This window comes from Dendrobates tinctorius, unplaced genomic scaffold, assembly GCF_039654945.1.
Source record: "Dendrobates tinctorius isolate UK_male_01 unplaced genomic scaffold, ASM3965494v1 ptg000014l, whole genome shotgun sequence".
Classification (NCBI taxonomy): Eukaryota; Metazoa; Chordata; class Amphibia; order Anura; family Dendrobatidae; genus Dendrobates; species Dendrobates tinctorius.
This window is the reverse complement of record NW_027361682.1, coordinates 151,101-173,173: the sequence shown is the minus strand read 5'-3', so window position 1 is coordinate 173,173 and position 22,073 is coordinate 151,101. Positions and strand designations below refer to the sequence as shown.

Below are 22,073 nucleotides of genomic sequence, written 5' to 3'. Positions count from 1 at the left end.
ACATGGGAAAAAAACAAACTGGAAATTGTAAAGAGCCGAAGATTATTAAAAACGCCTGCACCACCAACTTCACAGCCAGGGGAAAACAACAGCAGGCTGTTTTGAAACTCATCTGGGGGAAAGATAACACACTTGTATTTCAAAGTGCAAAATTAAAGGAATAGTATGATTGAATAGTATGATTGCGTACACTAGTGTATATTTTAAGATACAAAGGTTAAGTACATACAGTCATATGTTAAAGTTTGGGCATCCCTATTAATGTTAACCTTTTTTCTTTATAACAATTTTGTTTTTTGCAACAGCTATTTCAGTTTCATATATCTAATAACTGATGGACTCAGTTATATTTCTGGATTCAAATGAGGTTTATTGTACTAACAGAAAATGTGCAATGTGCATTTAAACAAAATTTGACCGGTGCAAAAGTATGGGCACTGCAACATAAAAGTGACATTAATATTTCGTAGATCCTCCTTTTGCAAAAATAACAGCCTCTAGTCGCTTCCTGTAGCTATTAATGAGTCGCCGGGAGGAGCTGCTCCTGCAGCGGGATCATGCACGGGTCACTTTCCACATTCCCTTAGTTTAGGTTTAATGCTGTAAAATCGCTCCCATATTATCAGACTTCTACGGCTCGGAGGAAGTGTGGGCTTGTGACTATCGGGTGCTACATACAATGGCGCCACTGCTGTGCACAGGTTGTATGTGGTACTGCAGCTCAGCACTAGACATCTGTGAGCACCGGACCTGCAGTGCGCTTTCCAGGATTAGGAATATTTTTTCCGAATTCCATGACGTCCCCTTTAATATAACGGAATATAATATAATGGAAACAACAAAAACTCTCACTGTCGCCCTGATCCACTCCCGCCTGGACTACTGTAATGCTCTATTAATTGGCCTCCCTCTCACTCGACTCTCTCCTCTCCAGTCTATCCTTAATGCAGCAGCCAGGGTTGTCCATCTGGCTAATCGTTACTCAGACGCGTCCGCTCTTCGCCAGTCGTTACACTGGCTGCCAATTCATTACAGGGTACAATTCAAAGTACTTGTTCTCACCCACAAAGCTCTCCACAGTGCGGCACCCCCTTACATCTCCTCCCTCATTTCTGTCTATCGGCCTAACCGACCGCTGCGCTCTGCAAATGACTTTCGACTAACCTCTGCCCTAATCCGTACCTCCCACTCCCGACTCCAAGACTTCTCCCGTGCTGCGCCAATCCTCTGGAATGCTCTACCCCAAGATATTAGGATCATCCACAATTTGCATAGTTTTAGGCGCTCGCTCAAAACGCATTTGTTCAGAGCGGCCTATCACATTCAGTAATCAAAGTCATGTTATGTTTGTGTGTGTGTGTAGCCCATTCACTATCTCCATCTAACCCCCACCCCCTGAAGATGGCTGGACCGTCATTGTAAATACATCATTGTAAATACAAACCTGTGCTTTGTATCTCCCCCACCTCATTGTAGATTGTAAGCTCCACAAGCAGGGTCGTCTTATTTTGCTTTAATTATTGTATTGTTAACGTTGTTACTTATGACTGTTGTGTTTGAAACTGTTCAACTGTAAAGCGCTGCGGAATATGTTGGCGCTATATAAAGATTATTATTATTATTATTTATTATTATTATTATTATTATTATTCCTGGATGAAGGTATTTGTGACCATTCCTGTTTACAAAACAATTCCAGTTCAGTTAAGTTTGATGGTCGCCGAGCATGGACAGCCCGCTTCAAATCATCCCACAGATGTTCAATGATATTCAGGTCTGGGGACTGGGATGGCCATTCCAGAACATTGTAATTGTTCCTCTGCATGAATGCCTGAGATTTGGAGCGGTGTTTTGGATCATTGTCTTGCTGAAATATCCATCCCCTGCGTAACTTCAACTTCGTCACTGATTCTTGCACATTATTGTCAAGAATCTGCTGATACTGAGTTGAATCCATGCGACCCTCAACTTTAACAAGATTCCCGGTACCGGCATTGGCCACACAGCCCCAAAGCATGATGGAACCTCCACCAAATTTTACTGTGGGTAGCAAGTGTTTTTCTTGGAATGCTGTGTTTTTTAGCCTCCATGCATAACGCCTTTTTGTATGACCAAACAACTCAATCTTTGTTTCATCAGTCCACAGGACCTTCTTCCAAAATGTAACTGACTTGTCCAAATGTGCTTTTGCATACCTCAGGCGACTCTGTTTGTGGCGTGCTTGCAGAAACGGCTTCTTTCGCATCACTCTCCCATACAGCTTCTCCTTGTGCAAAGTGCGCTGTATTGTTGACCGATGCACAATGACACCATCTGCAGCAAGATGATGCTGCAGGTCTTTGGAGGTGGTCTGTGGATTGTCCTTGACTGTTCTCACCATTCTTCTTCTCTGCCTTTCTGATATTTTGCTTGGCCTGCCACTTCTGGGCTTAACATGAACTGTACCTGTGTTCTTCCATTTCCTTACTATGTTCCTCACAGTGGAAACTGACAGGTTAAATCTCTGAGACAACTTTTTGTATCCTTCCCCTGAAAAGCTATGTTGAATAATCTTTGTTTTCAGATCATTTGGAGTTGTTTTGAGGAGCCCATGATGCTACTCTTCATAGGAGAATCAAATAGGAGAACTACTTGCAAGTGGCCACCTTAAATACCTTTTCTCATGATTTGATACACCTGGCTATGAAGTTCAAAGCTCAATGAGGTTACAAAACCAATTTAGTGCTTCAGGAAGTCAGTAAAAAGTAGTTAGGAGTGTTCAAATCAAGAAAATGATAAGGGTGCCCATACTTTTGCACCGGTCAAATTTTGTTTAAATGCAGATTGCACATTTTCTGTTAGTACAATAAACCTCATTTGAATCCAGAAATATAACTGAGTCCATCAGTTATTAGATATATGAAACTGAAATAGCTGTTGCAAAAAACAAAATTGTTATAAAGAAAAAAGGTTAACATTAATAGGGGTGCCCAAACTTTAACATATAAAGATTAAATATATAATGATTAAATACATATACTCACATCATACATCACCAAGAGGCTTTTAAAGATCATCCATCTGGAAATTCAGAGAAGCAACACCAAGACAGAGAACCCCTGGGAAATTCACAACACTGCATGGGCATCCCCAATTATGCAGGTATCAACACTTATTTAGATAAAACCACAATAACAAACATATAGAAACTTAGAACTGTTTGTGAGGTGAAAGGGTTTCAGATAATAAACAGTTCTGAAGATTGTGTGACTATGAGCATTGTTAAACAACATATAGAAATTAGAACTGTCTGTGAGGTAAAAGGGTTTCAGGTAGTAAACAGTTCCCAAGATTGTGTCACTATGAGCATTGTCTGTCTGAAAATGTTTGACCAGAAATGCAGCTATATAATGGTCTGAATGCATTCTGTATATTTCAATATGGATTCAAAATAGCCATTTTTATATTCACACTACATTACTGCACAGGAGCTATGGACGTGGATCAAACAGACCAATGAGTGGTTGGTGCTGCTGAACCTAAAGCCTGGCCTGGTGGTGTGCGATAATGGGCAGAATTGAGTAGCAGCTTTAGGCCTAGCCAATTTGATCCACATCCCTTGCTTGATGCATCTGCTGAATTTGGTGGTCCAAAGCTTCCTTGAAAATGTCAGAGTTGATGCAGAAAGTGCAGGCCGTCTGTGCACGCTGTGTTCTCACTCTGCTGCTGCTCAGCTGTGCACAATACAGTTTCACTTCTGCCTTCCTGCTCACGTCTCATATGTCACAAGGTGGAACTCCACCTTTGGATATGCTGGAGAAACTGAGCAGCAGCAGGCAATAGTGACGTTTCAGCTGCAACACCCATACATGAGTCGCTATGCAGAACAACACTTCACGACCAACGAGTGGGTCTACATGTATAACATGCTGTATGTGCAGTGTTGCGTTGCTTCCAGTACTTCACCAACATGGCCAGCGCTGATGTCATCATCAGTGTTACTATCCCACTTCTATGCCGCAGTGGAAGCATAAGGCAGAGGAGAAGGAAGTCACCAACGCAGCTGGGGCATCAGCACCGCCTTAAAAGAAAGGGTTAGCCTGGCCAAAATGTGGAAAACCTCCCTCAGCATTCCACAACATCTGCTACAGTCCATATTAGCAGTAGACAGGGTCTCAACAATATGGTGGAAAATTACATCTCCACATGCTGAGTGATGGTTGTGCCCCATTTAACTTTAGGGTATCCGAATTGGACACATGGCCTGAGCTTGTGTTTGCTCCATTTATCACTAGATGTTGTTAAATTCATTCCTTTATTTTTCACTAAGCTCTTTATTGGTTGTTTACCCATTAGTTTAATTGTTTCCTAGGCTATACCTATATTTAAAATCCCTTCTCTATCTTGGAATTTTTTGTACCAATGCCTGGCTGATATTTTTAGATCCAGATTCATTGTTCTGCATAAGTAGATAAGATATTGAAGTACTTTCTTCTGTTAGTTTCTGTCAATCATGTATGGTCCAACCACAATACATCTATGCATCACCTCACAATCTTGATGTTTTTATATTTTGTAATGTTTTGTATTAATAAACTTTGGTTTTGATAAACAAAATTTCCATTTTTGATTGTTCTCCTGATCATTTACAGTAGAGTATCCCAATGCCTGACATCAGATCATGTGGATCAGAGAGGTGTAGGATAAGCCATTTTCAAACTTGTTACCAATCATTACTAGACTTGAGCTTATCAAACTTTTGTTTATATACTATGTACTATATTGTGAGCAGGTTGCAAGATGCAGTGAGGCACGAGAGGCAGAGCAAGGGTTAACAACTTTACTTTAAAAATGGGATAATCCACGCAGGGAGATAAGCAGTTAAATGAGGGAGTAAACAGTTATATGGGGGAATAAACAGTTCAGTTGCAAAGGAAATGCAGGGTCAAGGAACAATGGATAAGGTAACTGCAGTTATTTGGGGTAACTCAGGCTGTGGGAGCTGCAGGGAAATCAATGTCGCCAACGATGGCTGGTGCGGTGCTGGTCCAAAGAAGTCCTGTGGGCAACAATGATCTGTCTTCTGGCGGCAGTGGGCGGTCTCCGTTACCTCCCGATGATCCCCTAGTCCGTAGTTTGATGCAGCTGAGATAGTGAAGGCCACAGCACTGTCAGGGTCCAACGTAGACCAGAAAATATATACTGGCAACTTGGGGCGTAAACATCTGTCCCGTAACTGGTTTCTCTGTACTCACGGACACAGAGTGTGCGGTACCTTGCTCTCTGGTAGTTACCGGGTACACTGCACTTCTCTCAAGTACCCGCTGGTGGCAGCAGGGGGAAAACAGACGCAGGCCTGCGCAGTGTCGTGCTCGAGGGATGGAGCACTCCTCTCCCTGCTGTGCGCTGCCTGCTCCCGCCAAAACTGACTGCTTCTGTGCACGCTGTGGCTGCTGCAGCTTAGCCACACCCCCTGCTTCCTGGTGCAAAGGTTTGGTATCTTATTCTTTACCCCGGACAACAGAGGAGTCAGCCCCGACAGTTCCAGACCCAGAACGGGTACCCACGGCCCAGTCCTCCTCCTTACACTCCTCCTCTCCTTTAGCTCACCATTCCACGGGCGAGAGTTCCTGCAGCAAATGTTGACGCTCCTCCATTTCTTGGATGATTTGCTGCCAAATAGGTCTTGTTCGTAATGGTTGGGTGGTATTCCAGCTGATGTCCGTTCTGTGCGGCATAAGTCAGGTTGGGTAGTCGAGTCAGGGTGAGTGAAGTGGTGGATTCAGGTTGAGTGGGCGAGGATGGGGGCGCACCCAGGTTCAATGGAGCAGCTATCTAGAGTTTCAGGCTCATGTACCTCTTCTGGGTCGATAAGTGGTGGGTTGGAGAGTTCTTCCTCCTCACAGTCAAAAGCTGTAGAAGGGATTGTTTCAGGAACGATTCGCGTTTTCTCCGGTTGGTCTGTCTCGTGACAAGGATGTAGCATGTTTCAATGGACAACTCGAGTGGGGGCATCTTCAGGTTGAACCTCATAGACTGAACCATCGGGTCCAATTCGGCGTTTCACCAATACTCCAACTTTCCTCGAGGTCGTTTGTCTTGAACCAGTACTTGGTCTAGGTGTTGAGAGCTGTTCCTCACAAAGGCATCGTCTCATGATGCTCAAGCTCCCAAAACTTGAACTGTACCAATCGATGTAGAGTCTGTAAATGATGTTGATGATCACAAACCCGGGTAGTCCTCTGGATCCAGTTCCAGCTCAGTGATCTCTGGCCCTTTTTGGCTGAACAGTAGGGTGTATGGCGTGTATCCAGTTGTGCTGTGCACCCGGATGTTGTACACTCAGATTAATTGAGCCACATACTCAGGCCAGCGGAATTTCCTGTCATCCATCATTCTCAGCATCTGAATCAGTGTCCGATTGAAATGCTCACAGGCTCCATTTCCTTGTGGATGATAAGGCGTTGTTCTTGATTTCTCAATCTGATACATGCGATACAGTTCTTCCATCACTCGCCCTTGGAAACAGGCGCCTTGGTCAGAGTGAATTCTCTTCGGACAACCGTACACTCGGATGAAATCTCTGCAAATGGCCTGTGCCGCCGATTCAGCAGTCTGATCCCGGGTCGGAGTTACCACAAGTTTGGTAAAATGATCGGTCATCACCAGACAGTGTTCATATCCAAGGTGGACCCACGGTCAAGTAGTCGGATCATTAACACCTCTAGGGGAGCAGAAGTCACGATGGTCTGCGTAGGGGCCCTCTGTTCCGGAGGCTTAGCTAGTTAACAGCTCATGCATCGCTGACAAGCTTCATCTACTGCAGTCTTCAACCGAGGATGGTGGACCAACTTCTGCAGCCATTGGAACGTCTTCTCTAGGCCAAAGTGGGCCCCTCTCTCATGAGTTTCTGTGGCCACCTTGCTGATCAACTTTTCTGGCAGCACCACTTGCCAGGTGACTCCCAACTCTCGTGCCATCTACACTTTCCGATACAGCAAGCCATCATCCAGTTGGATCCTCTCCCACAGCCGGAAGATCTGCAGTGTTCCCGGGGACAGAGCATCTCTCTCACTTCGGCTGGGAAGTTGCTTCAAGGCCACTAATTGCCTCAACTGAGCCAGTTCCCTATCTTCCTGCTGAAGCCACACCCAGTCATCACGGGGTCATCCCAGTGTGTGTTCTCCGGACGCCTCCCCTATCTGTCCCTGCATTGCCGCCAACGTCCTGGCAGGGTTCCAAAATCCAGGCATCGCTTTGGCCTCCAGCTTTTTCGTCCCGGTCACGTCCAGGTCACTCGTGAGTCACTCTGGACAAAGTATCGGCATGTGTATTCTCAGCTCCTCTTTGATATGCAATCTTGTATCATTTGCCATATGGCCACCCATCTCTGCTCCAGAGTCCCCAATTTTGCATTTTCTAGGTTGGCCAGAGGATTGTTATTGGTGTGTACCAAGACTTCAGACCCTGACAGGTACTCAGCGAATTTCTTGGACATTGCCCACGATAACACCAGCAACTCCAGCTTGAAAGAACTGTAATTATCTGGATTTTGCTCGGAGTTGTGGAGAGACCGGCTCGCATAAGCAATCACTAGCTCTTTTCCGTCCTGTATTTGTAACAATACAGCTCCTACTCCATGTAGGCTTCCATCTGTGAAAGATGAAAGGTTGAGAGAAGTCTGCATAGGCCAGTACGGTGCTTCAGTCAGGGCCATCTTTAGGGCTTGGAAAGCTTCTTCCTGGCTATCTCCCCACTGGATGGTCCAATTCTTGGCACTGGATGGTACTCCTTTCAACAACTCCAGCAGCGGGTTAGCGATATGTTGTGAGTTCATTTTCCCCTCCGTCACTGAGGCCTGGTGAACTCCCTATTCTAGTGAAGGAAGGTAGTGAGCCTGATTATCAGGCACCTGGGACTAATGAAGACGATTGGCTGAGTGGAGTCACTGACTGGATTTAAGGCAGCCTACGCCCTTTCTGCCCTGCGGGTGATTTCTCTGTGGACTCTTGGACACCAGTCTGATTCCTGTTCTCTTAAAGCTAAGTTTTCTGTTTTGCCTTTTTGCATCTAAGATTTGTTTTTGTTTTTCTTGCTTTTTGGATTCTGCCACTCCCTACTGGAGTGTGCAGTGTTCCTTGAGCTCTGTCTTCTGAAAGTACCTGAGTGCTGATTTAGTTTTTGAAGCTTAGTTGCTTCAGGGCCATTTTTATATCAGCTTGTTCAGTTTCCGGTAATCTACAGAGAAGGACAGGGTCCCGTTCTTTTTCCATACTAAGACAATGGGAGCATCCCACGGACTTTGACTTTCTCAGATGACCCCACTCTGCAGCATATGCGCCAACATATCTTTCACCTCCTGGTACATTTGTGGTGGGATTTGTCGATATTTTTCCCAATGGGTGCGGTGTTTCCCCTTGGAATCTCGTGGGTGATGGCTGTGGTACACCCAAAATCGTAGTCATGATGAGCAAAAAGCGTCTTGGTATCGCTGTAGTACCGCTTCCACTTGTTGTACCTGTTGTGGCGAGAGTTCCGTTAGTTTAGCCCGCATCTGCTCCAGAATTCAACATCCTTCCTTTAGGTGAACAGGTGGTGGTTTGGAGGACACCGTTACAGCCACTGTCTAGGGATTCCTCGGTTTCACCGCCAACTGCACGGCCTCTGGTGATATCAACTCTTCGGGAATGCCCATTATTTGTGCAACTTTACTTTTGGACGAGAGTGTGAGGTTGTCCTCTCCTAGGTTGACACATCACACCGGTACATTACGGTCAAGAACAGTGGCTAACGTCTATGCAATGAGGAGCCCTGGAGGTAGTTGTTCCATTAAAGCAGGTTCTATCTGAACTTCTATTCCTTCAAGAGGGGTACCGGCTCGGATGGGCAGAGTGAGCACAGTCTGACGTGGTAAAACGAGGTTGGTAGCGGCCGGAACGACCACCTTCCCCAATGTTTTTCCTTCACTTGGTGTCTCTTTGGCCTGGGTCACCCGGATCAACTGTTGAAACACTTTTCTCTGGGGGGGGTATGAGGGCTTTATCGATTCAGAAACACATCTGCCGACTCATTGACCAGGATGTTCCCGAGTTCTATCAACACGTTCATTCCTAAAGTCACAATGGGACCATTGCCTGGGTCCCCAGCGGGTAACACGACTCCTTTCTGGCCCACATCTTTACCGCACACAGTGATTTGCATCCTGACCATCCCTGCGACCGGGATGGGCAACTGACTGGCCGCCGTCAATTTGATTACTGGGCCCCATTCAAGCCGCATCGCCTCGGGAAAATAATGTTTGAAATAAGTCTCGGGCATAGTGGTTACTTGAGAGCTGGTATCAACTAAACAGCGGACGGCCCGACCATCCATTTCGGCCCACACAAGAGGACTCAGAAAAACCAAACTTGTGGGACTTCCTTCTCTCTTTCTTGGCTGCTCAGGCTCCAAGCAGCGGTTGAAGGATCTCTCCCGGCGCACGCATCCTCTGGTATAATGTCCAGTGTCTCCGCATGCAAAACAGATCGGCCGCCTTTCTGCAAGAGGTTGTCTCGTTTCCTGGTGAGGCTCGGGATCAGTTCCGCCTTTGGAGGAGTCCAGGGTTACTGGAGATTTCTTCCTTAAGTTAGACCATTCTTCTTGCATGTCCTTGATTTCCTTCTGGATTTCTCTCACCCAACTTGGTTCAGTTGCAAGCGGAATGGATACCTCCCCGCTCCTGACCTTCCCCGCCTACTCCTGCTCACGTGTGCATGCTTCCGCCCCAACTTCTGGAAAGGACATATACTCCTTAACCCGCAAGCGCTTCCCCAATGCCTGTTTAAGCAGCGCATCTCTAAAGCCTGCCACTCAGAATTATATCAGTTGGTCCTACGCCTACTTCATCCCGCTTAACGATCGCAGCATGGATCTCCTGCAGCACGTTCATGTATTGGGTCACATTCTCCCCCTCCCTTTGGACATGACTAAACAAGCGCATGTGCAGTTCTCCGACATCCGTGGGTTCCCCGTGCATTTCCTCTAGGATTTGTAGCACCTTGGTAAAGGTGTTTCACTCATGCGGGGGCCAGTACATGACTGAGCACCTCGCTTCTCCATCCAGGGCCATCATGGCAATCTCTGCCTGCATTGCCAGGGTCAAGGGGTGCATCCTCAACATACCCTTGACCCGCTCAGTCCAGTCCCATAGCAAAGTGTTGCTCCCTGTGAACTTTAAGAGGTTGCTCAGCATTGCCCTCAGCAGTATACTGGCCCTTGCGACACCCACGGCCGCTTGGTCTGTCACTTTCGTGCCTGTGGACTGCATCCTGCCGACTACGCCAAGTGTGAGCTGGGTGCAAGATGCAGTGAGGCAGGAGAGGCAGAGCAAGGGTTAACAACTTTACTTGAACAATGGGATACGCCACAAAGGGAGATAAGCAGTTAAATCAGGGAGTAAGCAGTTAAATGGGGGAATAAACAGTTCAATTGCAAAGGAAATGCCTGTCAAGGAACAATGGATAAGGTAACGGCAGTTCTTTGGGGCAACTTATCGTGTCAGTAGTTCCTCAGGCTGTGGGAGCTGCAGATAAATCAATGGCGCTTCTACACATCATAGGGGAGATCTCTTGAAACTTTCTCTTCATCTAGCCAATTATCCTGAGCAAACTTGGGCAAAGTGTTGCCGCGGGCCACATCCGGGCCTCTGGTTGTCCCAGTCTGGCATGCAGACCTAGATAGCAGAGGGGATGGAAAACATTGTCTCATGGGCCACATCGTGCCCGCCCTCTCGCTGTCTCCATCTGCACTGACTCCATTGGATGAGGGGCCTCTGGCCACTTCCTCCACTAATCTGCATCTGAAACAGCTGGAGCGATGACGTCATTTCATCACATCAGATGTGTACTGCAGAGAGTCAGCACACCAGAGACACCAAGACAGGTGCAGAAGCAGAGTGCCAGGGGAATGAGACCGAGGTGAGTATCCCTTTTTTAATGTGCATGGGATGTTTGGCTGGACATGGGGAGGCTATGGGGCTCTCATGCTTGAGATGGGCAGGCTGTGGGGGCCTCATACTGGACATGGGGAGGCTATGGGGCTCTCATGCTTGACATGGGCAGGCTAAGCGGGCCTCATACTGGACATGGGGAGGCTATGGGGGCCTTATGCTAGACATGGGAAGGCTATAGGGGTCTCTTCCTGGACATGGGAGACAATGTAGGACTCATCCTGGACATGCGGAGGCTTTGGGGGCTTCATGCTGGACATGGAGAGGCTACATGGGGCTCATGCAGTATATAAGGAGGCTGTGTGGGCAGCTTATGCTGTATATGGAGAGGCTATGGGGGCCTCATGCAGTATATGGGGAAGCTGTGTGAGGCTCATGCTGTATATGGGGAGGCTGTGTGGGTCTCATGCTGTATATGGGGAGGCTGTGTGGGGCTCATGCTGTATATGGGGAGGCTGTGTGGGGCTCATGCTGTATATGGGGAGGCTGTGTGGGGCTCATGCTGTATATGGGGAGGCTGTGTGGGGCTCATGCTGTATATGGGGAGGCTGTGTGGGCTCATGCTGTATATGGGGAGGCTGTGTGGGGCTCATGCTGATTATGGGGAGGCTGTGTGGGGATCATGCTGATTATGGGGAGGCTGTGTGGGGCTCATGCTGTATATGGGGAGAATGTTTGGGGCTCATGCTGTATATAGGGAGTATGTGTGGGAAGCTCATGCTGTATATGGAGAGGCTATGGGGGCCTCATGCAGTATGTGGGGAAGCTGTGTGAGGTTCATGTGGATTATGGGAAAGCTGTGTGGAGCTCATGTTGTATATGGGGAGGCTGTGTGGGGCTCATGCTGTATAGGGGGAGGCTGTGTGGGGTTCATGTTGTATATGGGGAGGCTGTGTGGGGCTCATGTTGTATATGGGGAGGCTGTGTGGGGCTCATGTTGTATATGGGGAGGCTGTGTGGGGCTCATACTGTATATGGGGAAGCTGTGGGGATCATGCTGTATATGGGGAGGATGTTTGGGGCTCATGCTGTATATAGGGAGGCTGTGTGGGCAGCTCATGCTGTATATGGAGAGGCTATGGGGGCCTCATGCAGTATGAGGGGAGGCTGTGGGGCTCATGCTGTATATGGGGAGGCTGTGTGGGGCTTATGCTGCTTATGTGGAGGCTGTGTGGGGCTCATGCTGTACATGGGGATGCTGTGTGGGGCTCATGCTGCATGAAACCAAAGTAGAACTGTTTGATAGAAATAAAACTCGACGAGTCTGGAGGAGACGGAATGCTGAGTTGCATCCAAAGAACACCATAAATACTGTGAAGCATGGGGGTGGCAACATCATGTTTTGAGGCTTTCTCTGCAAAGGGACCAGGACGACTGATCCGTGTGCATGAAAGAATGAATGGGGCTATGTATCGTGAGATTTTGAGTGCAAACCTCCTTCCATCAGCAAGGACATTGAAGATGAAATGTGGATGGGTCTTTCAGCTTGATAATGATCCCAAGCACCCCACCAGGGCAACAAAGGAGAGGCTTCGTAAGAAGCATATGAAGGTCCTGGAGTTGCCTAGCCAGTCTCCAGATCTCAACCCCATAGAAAACCTTTGGAGAGATTTGAAGGTCCGTGTTGCCCAGCGACAGGCCCAAAACATCACTGCTCCAGAGGAGATCTGCATGGAGGTATGGGCCAGCATACCTCCAACAGTTTGTACCAACCTTGTGAAGACTTACAGAAAACTTTTGACCTCTGTCTTTGCCAAAGGATATATAATAAAATATTGAGATGAACTTTTGTTAATGAACTTATTTTCCACCATAATTTGAAAAAATAATTATTGCTAAATCAGACAAGGTAATTTTCCAGATTTGTTTTCTCATTTTGACTCTGTTGTGGGCTACCTATGATGTCAATTACAAGACTCTCATCTTTTTAAGTGGGAGAACTTGCAAAATTGGTGACTGACTAAATGCTTTTTTTCCCACTGTATATGGGGAGGCTGTATGGGGCTCATGCTGCATATGGGGAGACTGTGTGGGGCTTATGCTCCATATGGGGAGGCTGTGTGAGGCTCATGCTGCATATGGGGAGGCTGTGTGGGGCTGTGTCGGTCTCATGCAGTATACAGGGAGGCTGTGGTGGGGCTCATGCTGTCTATGGGGAGGCTGTGTGGGGCTCATGCTGTATATGGGGAGGCTGTGTGGGGATCATGCTGATTATGGGGAGGCTGTGTGGGGCTCATGCTGTATATGGGGAGAATGTTTGGGGCTCATGCTGTATATAGGGAGTATGTGTGGGAAGCTCATGCTGTATATGGAGAGGCTATGGGGGCCTCATGCAGTATGTGGGGAAGCTGTGTGAGGTTCATGTGGATTATGGGAAAGCTGTGTGGAGCTCATGTTGTATATGGGGAGGCTGTGTGGGGCTCATGCTGTATAGGGGGAGGCTGTGTGGGGTTCATGTTGTATATGGGGAGGCTGTGTGGGGCTCATGTTGTATATGGGGAGGCTGTGTGGGGCTCATGTTGTATATGGGGAGGCTGTGTGGGGCTCATACTGTATATGGGGAAGCTGTGGGGATCATGCTGTATATGGGGAGGATGTTTGGGGCTCATGCTGTATATAGGGAGGCTGTGTGGGCAGCTCATGCTGTATATGGAGAGGCTATGGGGGCCTCATGCAGTATGAGGGGAGGCTGTGGGGCTCATGCTGTATATGGGGAGGCTGTGTGGGGCTTATGCTGCTTATGTGGAGGCTGTGTGGGGCTCATGCTGTACATGGGGATGCTGTGTGGGGCTCATGCTGCATGAAACCAAAGTAGAACTGTTTGATAGAAATAAAACTCGACGAGTCTGGAGGAGACGGAATGCTGAGTTGCATCCAAAGAACACCATAAATACTGTGAAGCATGGGGGTGGCAACATCATGTTTTGAGGCTTTCTCTGCAAAGGGACCAGGACGACTGATCCGTGTGCATGAAAGAATGAATGGGGCTATGTATCGTGAGATTTTGAGTGCAAACCTCCTTCCATCAGCAAGGACATTGAAGATGAAATGTGGATGGGTCTTTCAGCTTGATAATGATCCCAAGCACCCCACCAGGGCAACAAAGGAGAGGCTTCGTAAGAAGCATATGAAGGTCCTGGAGTTGCCTAGCCAGTCTCCAGATCTCAACCCCATAGAAAACCTTTGGAGAGATTTGAAGGTCCGTGTTGCCCAGCGACAGGCCCAAAACATCACTGCTCCAGAGGAGATCTGCATGGAGGTATGGGCCAGCATACCTCCAACAGTTTGTACCAACCTTGTGAAGACTTACAGAAAACTTTTGACCTCTGTCTTTGCCAAAGGATATATAATAAAATATTGAGATGAACTTTTGTTAATGAACTTATTTTCCACCATAATTTGAAAAAATAATTATTGCTAAATCAGACAAGGTAATTTTCCAGATTTGTTTTCTCATTTTGACTCTGTTGTGGGCTACCTATGATGTCAATTACAAGACTCTCATCTTTTTAAGTGGGAGAACTTGCAAAATTGGTGACTGACTAAATGCTTTTTTTCCCACTGTATATGGGGAGGCTGTATGGGGCTCATGCTGCATATGGGGAGACTGTGTGGGGCTTATGCTCCATATGGGGAGGCTGTGTGAGGCTCATGCTGCATATGGGGAGGCTGTGTGGGGCTGTGTCGGTCTCATGCAGTATACAGGGAGGCTGTGGTGGGGCTCATGCTGTCTATGGGGAGGCTGTGTGGGGCTCATGCTGTATATGGGGAGGCTGTGTGGGGCTCATGCTGTATATGGGGAGGCTGTGTGGGGCTCATGCTGTATATGGGGAGGCTGTGTGGGGCTCATGCTGTATATGGGGAGGCTGTGTGGGCTCATGCTGTATATGGGGAGGCTGTGTGGGGCTCATGCTGATTATGGGGAGGCTGTGTGGGGCTCATGCTGATTATGGGGAGGCTGTGTGGGGCTCATACTGTATATGGGGAGGCTGTGTGGGGCTCATGCTGTATATGGGGAGAATGTTTGGGGCTCATGCTGTATATAGGGAGTATGTGTGGGAAGCTCATGCTGTATATGGAGAGGCTATGGGGGCCTCATGCAGTATGTGGGGAAGCTGTGTGAGGTTCATGTGGATTATGGGAAAGCTGTGTGGAGCTCATGTTGTATATGGGGAGGCTGTGTGGGGCTCATGCTGTATAGGGGGAGGCTGTGTGGGGCTCATGTTGTATATGGGGAGGCTGTGTGGGGCTCATGTTGTATATGGGGAGGCTGTGTGGGGCTCATACTGTATATGGGGAAGCTGTGGGGCTCATGCTGTATATGGGGAGGATGTTTGGGGCTCATGCTGTATATAGGGAGGCTGTGTGGGCAGCTCATGCTGTATATGGAGAGGCTATGGGGGCCTCATGCAGTATGTGGGGAGGCTGTGGGGCTCATGCTGTATATGGGGAGGCTGTGTGGGGCTTATGCTGCTTATGCGGAGGCTGTGTGGGGCTCATGCTGTACATGGGGATGCTGTGTGGGGCTCATGCTGCATGAAACCAAAGTAGAACTGTTTGATAGAAATAAAACTCGACGAGTCTGGAGGAGACGGAATGCTGAGTTGCATCCAAAGAACACCATAAATACTGTGAAGCATGGGGGTGGCAACATCATCTTTTGAGGCTTTCTCTGCAAAGGGACCAGGAAGACTGATCCATGTGCATGAAAGAATGAATGGGGCTATGTATCGTGAGATTTTGAGTGCAAACCTCCTTCCATCAGCAAGGACATTGAAGATGAAATGTGGATGGGTCTTTCAGCTTGATAATGATCCCAAGCACTCCACCAGGGCAACAAAGGAGAGGCTTCGTAAGAAGCATATGAAGGTCCTGGAGTTGCCTAGCCAGTCTCCAGATCTCAACCCCATAGAAAACCTTTGGAGAGATTTGAAGGTCCGTGTTGCCCAGCGACAGGCCCAAAACATCACTGCTCCAGAGGAGATCTGCATGGAGGTATGGGCCAGCATACCTCCAACAGTTTGTACCAACCTTGTGAAGACTTACAGAAAACTTTTGACCTCTGTCATTGCCAAAGGATATATAATAAAATATTGAGATGAACTTTTGTTAATGAACTTATTTTCCACCATAATTTGAAAAAATAATTATTGCTAAATCAGACAAGGTAATTTTCCAGATTTGTTTTCTCATTTTGACTCTGTTGTGGGCTACCTATGATGTCAATTACAAGACTCTCATCTTAAGTGGGAGAACTTGCAAAATTGGTGACTGACTAAATGCTTTTTTTCCCACTGTATATGGGGAGGCTGTATGGGGCTCATGCTGCATATGGGGAGACTGTGTGGGGCTTATGCTCCATATGGGGAGGCTGTGTGAGGCTCATGCTGCATATGGGGAGGCTGTGTGGGGCTGTGTCGGTCTCATGCAGTATACAGGGAGGCTGTGGTGGGGCTCATACGATATACACTGCTCAAAAAAATAAAGGGAACACTTAACAGAATATAACTCCAAGTAAATCAAACTTCTGTGAAATAAATCTGTCCACTTAGGAAGCAACACTGACAATTTCACATGCTGTTGTGCAAATGGAATAGACAACAGATGGAAATTATTGGCAATTATCAAGACACACTCAATAAAGGAGTGGTTCTGCAGGTGGGGACCACATCTCAGTACCAATGCTATCTGCCTGTTTTGGTCACTTTTTAATGTTGGTTGTGCTTTCACACTCGTAGCATGAGACGGACTCTACAACCCACATAAGTGGCTCAGGTAGTGCAGCTCATCCAGGATGGCACATCAATGCGAGCTATGGCAAGGTTTGCTTTCTGTTAGAGTAGTGTCCAGAGGCTGGAGGCGCTACCAGGAGACAGGCCAGTGCAAGGAGAAGCACTGCCAGAGCCCTGCAAAATGACCTATAGCAGGCCACAAATATTCATATGTCTGCACAAACGGTTAGAAACCGACTCCATGAGGATGGTTGAGGGCCCAACTTCCACAGATGGGGGTTGTGCTCACAGCCCAACACTGTGCAGGACACTTGGCATTTGCCACAGAACACCAGGATTGGCAATTTCGCCACTGGCACCCTGTGCTCTTCACAGATGTAAGCAGGTTCACACTGAGCACGTGACAGAGTCTGGAGACGCCTTGGAGAGCGAACTGCTGCCAGCAATATCCTTCAGCATGACCGGTTTGGCAGTGGGTCAGTAATAGTGTGGGGTGGCATTTCTTTGGAGGGCCGCACAGCCCTCCCATGTGCTCGACAGAGGTAGCCTGACTGCCATTAGGTACCGAGATGAGATCCTCAGACCCCTTGTGAGACCATATGCTGGTGCGGTTTACCCTGGATTCCTCCTAATGCAGGACAATGCCAAACCTCATGTGGCTGGAGTGTGTCAGCAGTTCCTGCAAGATGAAGGCATTGAAGCTATGGACTGGCCCGACCTGAATCTGATTGAGCATGTCTGGGACATCATGTCACGTTGCACCACAGACCGTCCAGGAGTTGGCGGATGCTTTAGTTCAGGTCTGGGAAGAGAACCCTCAGGAGACCATCTGCTGCCTCATCAGGAGCATGCCCAGGAATTGTACAGTAGAGAGGTCATACAGGCACGTGGAGGCCACACACAATACTGAGCATCTTTTTCTTGTCATGAGGCATTTCCACTGAAGTTGGATCAGCCTGTAATTTGATTTTCCACTTTGATTTTAAGTATCATTCCAAATCCAGACCTCCATAGGATATTCATTTTGATTTACATTGATAATTGTTCTGTTTTATTGTTCTGAACACATTCCACTATGCAATGATTAAAAAATTGCAACTGGAATATATCATTCAGAGATATCTAGGATGTGGTATTTTAGTGTTCCCTTTATTTTTTTGAGCAGTGTAATTTACAATGCTTCAAAGGCCCATACACATGACCAATATGCTGGGGAAGGGTGGCCAAAATTTTCACTTGGGTCCATCGAATTCTAATTACGCCACTGGATACAGAATTACTGTATAATGTCCCAGCATTCCCACATCTCCAGTCAGCAGCTCAATCATCTTGTAGGTGAGTTCTAGGATCTTCTGGTCATTGATGTCCTCATGTATCTGGGGGGGAGGTGGAGGCCCTTTGATTGGGCTCAGGGGTCTTCCCCATCCCTCAGACACAGGGGCCTGACAGTGCTCACTAGAGGTCTTCTTCACTACTGTGTAATCCTGGTTATGGAGAGACACATTAATAAACCTCACTACAGACATTTCCAGAGTCCTCACCTCTCCAGCTCTGTCCATCTGTTATTCTCATAGATAAGAATGATGTAATGTGACGTCCTCAGAATCTCTCACCTCTCCTGTAAGCCGGAAGAGGATCTCTAGGGTGAGGTGTAATATCCTCTCCGCCATCTCGTCCCTGTCCCTATCCATCCCTGTAGGGTCACTCAGGAGAATTCTCTTAGGCCGGGGTCACACTGGCGAGGAATACGGCCGAGTGAGAGGCGCTAAAAGCCCGCATTACACACGGACCAATGATTCTCTATGGGGTCCCTCGCACCAGCCGTATATTTCTCATCCGTATTCTACGGTCCGTGCCAATCGCAGCATGCTGCGATTGTCAGCGTACTACGCCCGTAATACGCCAATGCAAGTCTATGGGTGCGCAAAAAATGCGGATTACAGACGGACCACACATGTGACTTGCGAGAAATACGCACCCGGTGTCTTTTAGCAAAGCCGGCAATTCAGTGCGCTATACAGTAAACTCACACTGACAGGTTTAATAAAGAAACGAAAGAATAGATATAGACACATAGAATACATATATATATATATATGCATTCTATGTGTCTATATCTATTCTTTGGTTTCTGTTAGAAACCCTGTCATAGGGCTCCATTATATGTCCATTTTGCAAGCCTGCGAGAAAATCTCGCCATACGGATGCAGACATGCGCAAAATACGTGACCGCACCTTGCTTACGGATGACATACGGATCACTGTTTAGGGGCCATTCATCCGTATTACGCATGTAAAATACTGACCGCATTTTGCGTTGGTTAGTGTGACCTCAGCTTTAGGTCAGGTTCACATTGCGTTAGGGGGCAATGAGCTGACGGATCCGTTACATAGCGGCACTAACGCCCACAATGAATGTAGTGCATACTAACGCATGCGTTAGCAAGTATGCGTTAATTCATGATGCACCCTCGAACGCTGCAGAGTTTTTGGGTGCGTTGGCAGTAACGCACAGCGAACGGACCCGTTTGCTGTGCATAGAACTGTATGGGCTAACGCATACCGTTAGCGCTAGCTCCTAAAAGATGTAAAAAATGACACCAGCATTAGCGCATCCGTTTAACGGTTCCGTTAAACGGATGCCCTAACGCAATTTCAATCTAGCCTTATATAGAAAATCTCCACTGAGAGGACCCAATACTGTAGGGACCTGAATGGGGAGAAGATGACGATGTAACATCATAAAGCGAACAGTCCGGCATTGGGGTCTCTGCCCTGCAGTCTCAGGGTCTGCTGAATGCCCCTCACTGCCCTCATGACCCCTCCGACATCTCCTCCTGCCGGGGTAGAAACAAGTGGGAAATGTCTGTGGCCGGGAGGGGGCGCTAGAGAAGAAGAAACATTTACCCCAAGCTGAGCAGAGATTCTCCCTCTATACTGGAGGTCTGCAGCCAGGACCTGTGATGACGTCACCGTCATGTGATCAGTCACATGGGGGAGGAGCAGGATGGGCGCTTGTAGGAAGTGAAGGGTAATTTCTGTGTAGGAGGCGGCGACATGTAAGAGCTGGAGGAGAAATCTGCACTGGTGAGTGGTAATGGGGGAGCAGGGGCTGTGTGATAGAGGGGACAGGGCTCAGTCCTGGGGGAGCACCGGGACTCTGCACATTAGGGTACAGCCGGCTCCACATGTAAGAGCTGGAGGAGAAGTCTGCACTGGTGAGTGGTAATGGGGGAGCAGGGACTGTGTGATAGAGGGGACAGGACTCAGTCCTGGGGGGCACCGGGACTCTGCACATTAGGGTACAGCCGGCTCCACATGTAAGAGCTGGAGGAGAAGTCTGTACTGGTGAGCGGTAATGGGGAGCAGGGACTGTGTGATAGAGGGGACAGGACTCAGTCCTGGGGGGCACCGGGACTCTGCACATTAGGGTACAGCCGGCTCCACATGTAAGAGCTGGAGGAGAAGTCTGCACTGGTGAGCGGTAATGGGGGAGCAGGGACTGTGTGATAGAGGGGACAGGACTCAGTTCTGGGGGAGCACCGGGACTCTGCACATTAGGGTACAGCCGGCTCCACATGTAAGAGCTGGAGGAGAAGTCTGCACTGGTGAGCGGTAATGGGGGAGCAGGGACTGTGTGATAGAGGGGACAGGACTCAGTCCTGGGGGGCACCGGGACTCTGCACATTAGGGTACAGCCGGCTCCACATGTAAGAGCTGGAGGAGAAGTCTGCACTGGTGAGCGGTAATGGGGAGCAGGGACTGTGTGATAGAGGGGACAGGACTCAGTCCTGGGGGGCACCGGGACTCTGCACATTAGGGTACAGCCGGCTCCACATGTAAGAGCTGGAGGAGAAGTCTGCACTGGTGAGCGGTAATGGGGGAGCAGGGACTGTGTGATAGAGGGGACAGGACTCAGTTCTGGGGGAGCACCGGGACTCTGCACATTAGGGTACAGCCGGCTCCACATGTAAGAGCTGGAGGAGAAGTCTGCACTGGTGAGCGGTAATGGGGGAGCAGGGACTGTGTGATAGAGGGGACAGGACTCAGTCCTGGGGGGCACCGGGACTCTGCACATTAGGGTACAGCCGGCTCCACATGTAAGAGCTGGAGGAGAAGTCTGCACTGGAGAGCGGTAATGGGGGAGCAGGGGCTGTGTGATAGAGGGGACAGGACTCAGTCCTGGGGAGCACCGGGACTCTGCACATTAGGGTACAGCCGGCCCCACATGTAAGAGCTGGAGGAGAAGTCTGCACTGGTGAGCGGTAATGGGGAGCAGGGACTGTGTGATAGAGGGGACAGGACTCAGTCCTGGGGGGCACCGGGACTCTGCACATTAGGGTACAGCCGGCTCCACATGTAAGAGCTGGAGGAGAAGTCTGCACTGGTGAGCGGTAATGGGGGAGCAGGGACTGTGTGATAGAGAGGACAGGACTCAGTCCTGGGGGGCATCGGGACTCTGCACATTAGGGTACAGCCGGCTCCACATGTAAGAGCTGGAGGAGAAGTCTGCACTGGTGAGCAGTAATGGGGGAGCAGGGACTGTGTGATAGAGGGGACAGTACTCAGTCCTGGGGGAGCACCGGGACTCTGCACATTAGGGTACAGCCGGCTCCACATGTAAGAGCTGGAGGAGAAGTCTGCACTGGTGAGCGGTAATGGGGGAGCAGGGACTGTGTGATAGAGAGGACAGGACTCAGTCCTGGGGGGCACCGGGACTCTGCACATTAGGGTACAGCCGGCTCCACATGTAAGAGCTGGAGGAGAAGTCTGCACTGGTGAGCGGTAATGGGGGAGCAGGGACTGTGTGATAGAGAGGACAGGACTCAGTCCTGGGGGGCATCGGGACTCTGCACATTAGGGTACAGCCGGCTCCACATGTAAGAGCTGGAGGAGAAGTCTGCACTGGTGAGCAGTAATGGGGGAGCAGGGACTGTGTGATAGAGGGGACAGGACTCAGTCCTGGGGGGCACCGGGACTCTGCACATTAGGGTACAGCCGGCTCCACATGTAAGAGCTGGAGGAGAAGTCTGCACTGGTGAGCAGTAATGGGGGAGCAGGGACTGTGTGATAGAGGGGACAGGACTCAGTCCTGGGGGGCACCGGGACTCTGCACATTAGGGTACATCCGGCTCCACATGTAAGAGCTGGAGGAGAAGTCTGCACTGGTGAGCGGTAATGGGGGAGCAGGGACTGTGTGATAGAGGGGACAGGACTCAGTCCTGGGGGAGCAGCGGGACTCTGCACATTAGGGTACAGCCGGCTCCACATGTAAGAGCTGGAGGAGAAGTCTGCACTGGTGAGTGGTAATGGAGGAGCAGGGACTGTGTGATAGAGGGGACAGGACTCAGTCCTGGGGGGCACCGGGACTCTGC

The 22,073-nt window shown here is 48.8% G+C and overlaps 1 pseudogene; it reads left to right on the top strand.

Annotated features, from left to right (window-relative positions):
- The window catches only part of LOC141074214 (uncharacterized), a 118,332-nt pseudogene that overhangs the window by 55,736 nt on the left and 40,523 nt on the right, over positions 1–22,073 (top strand).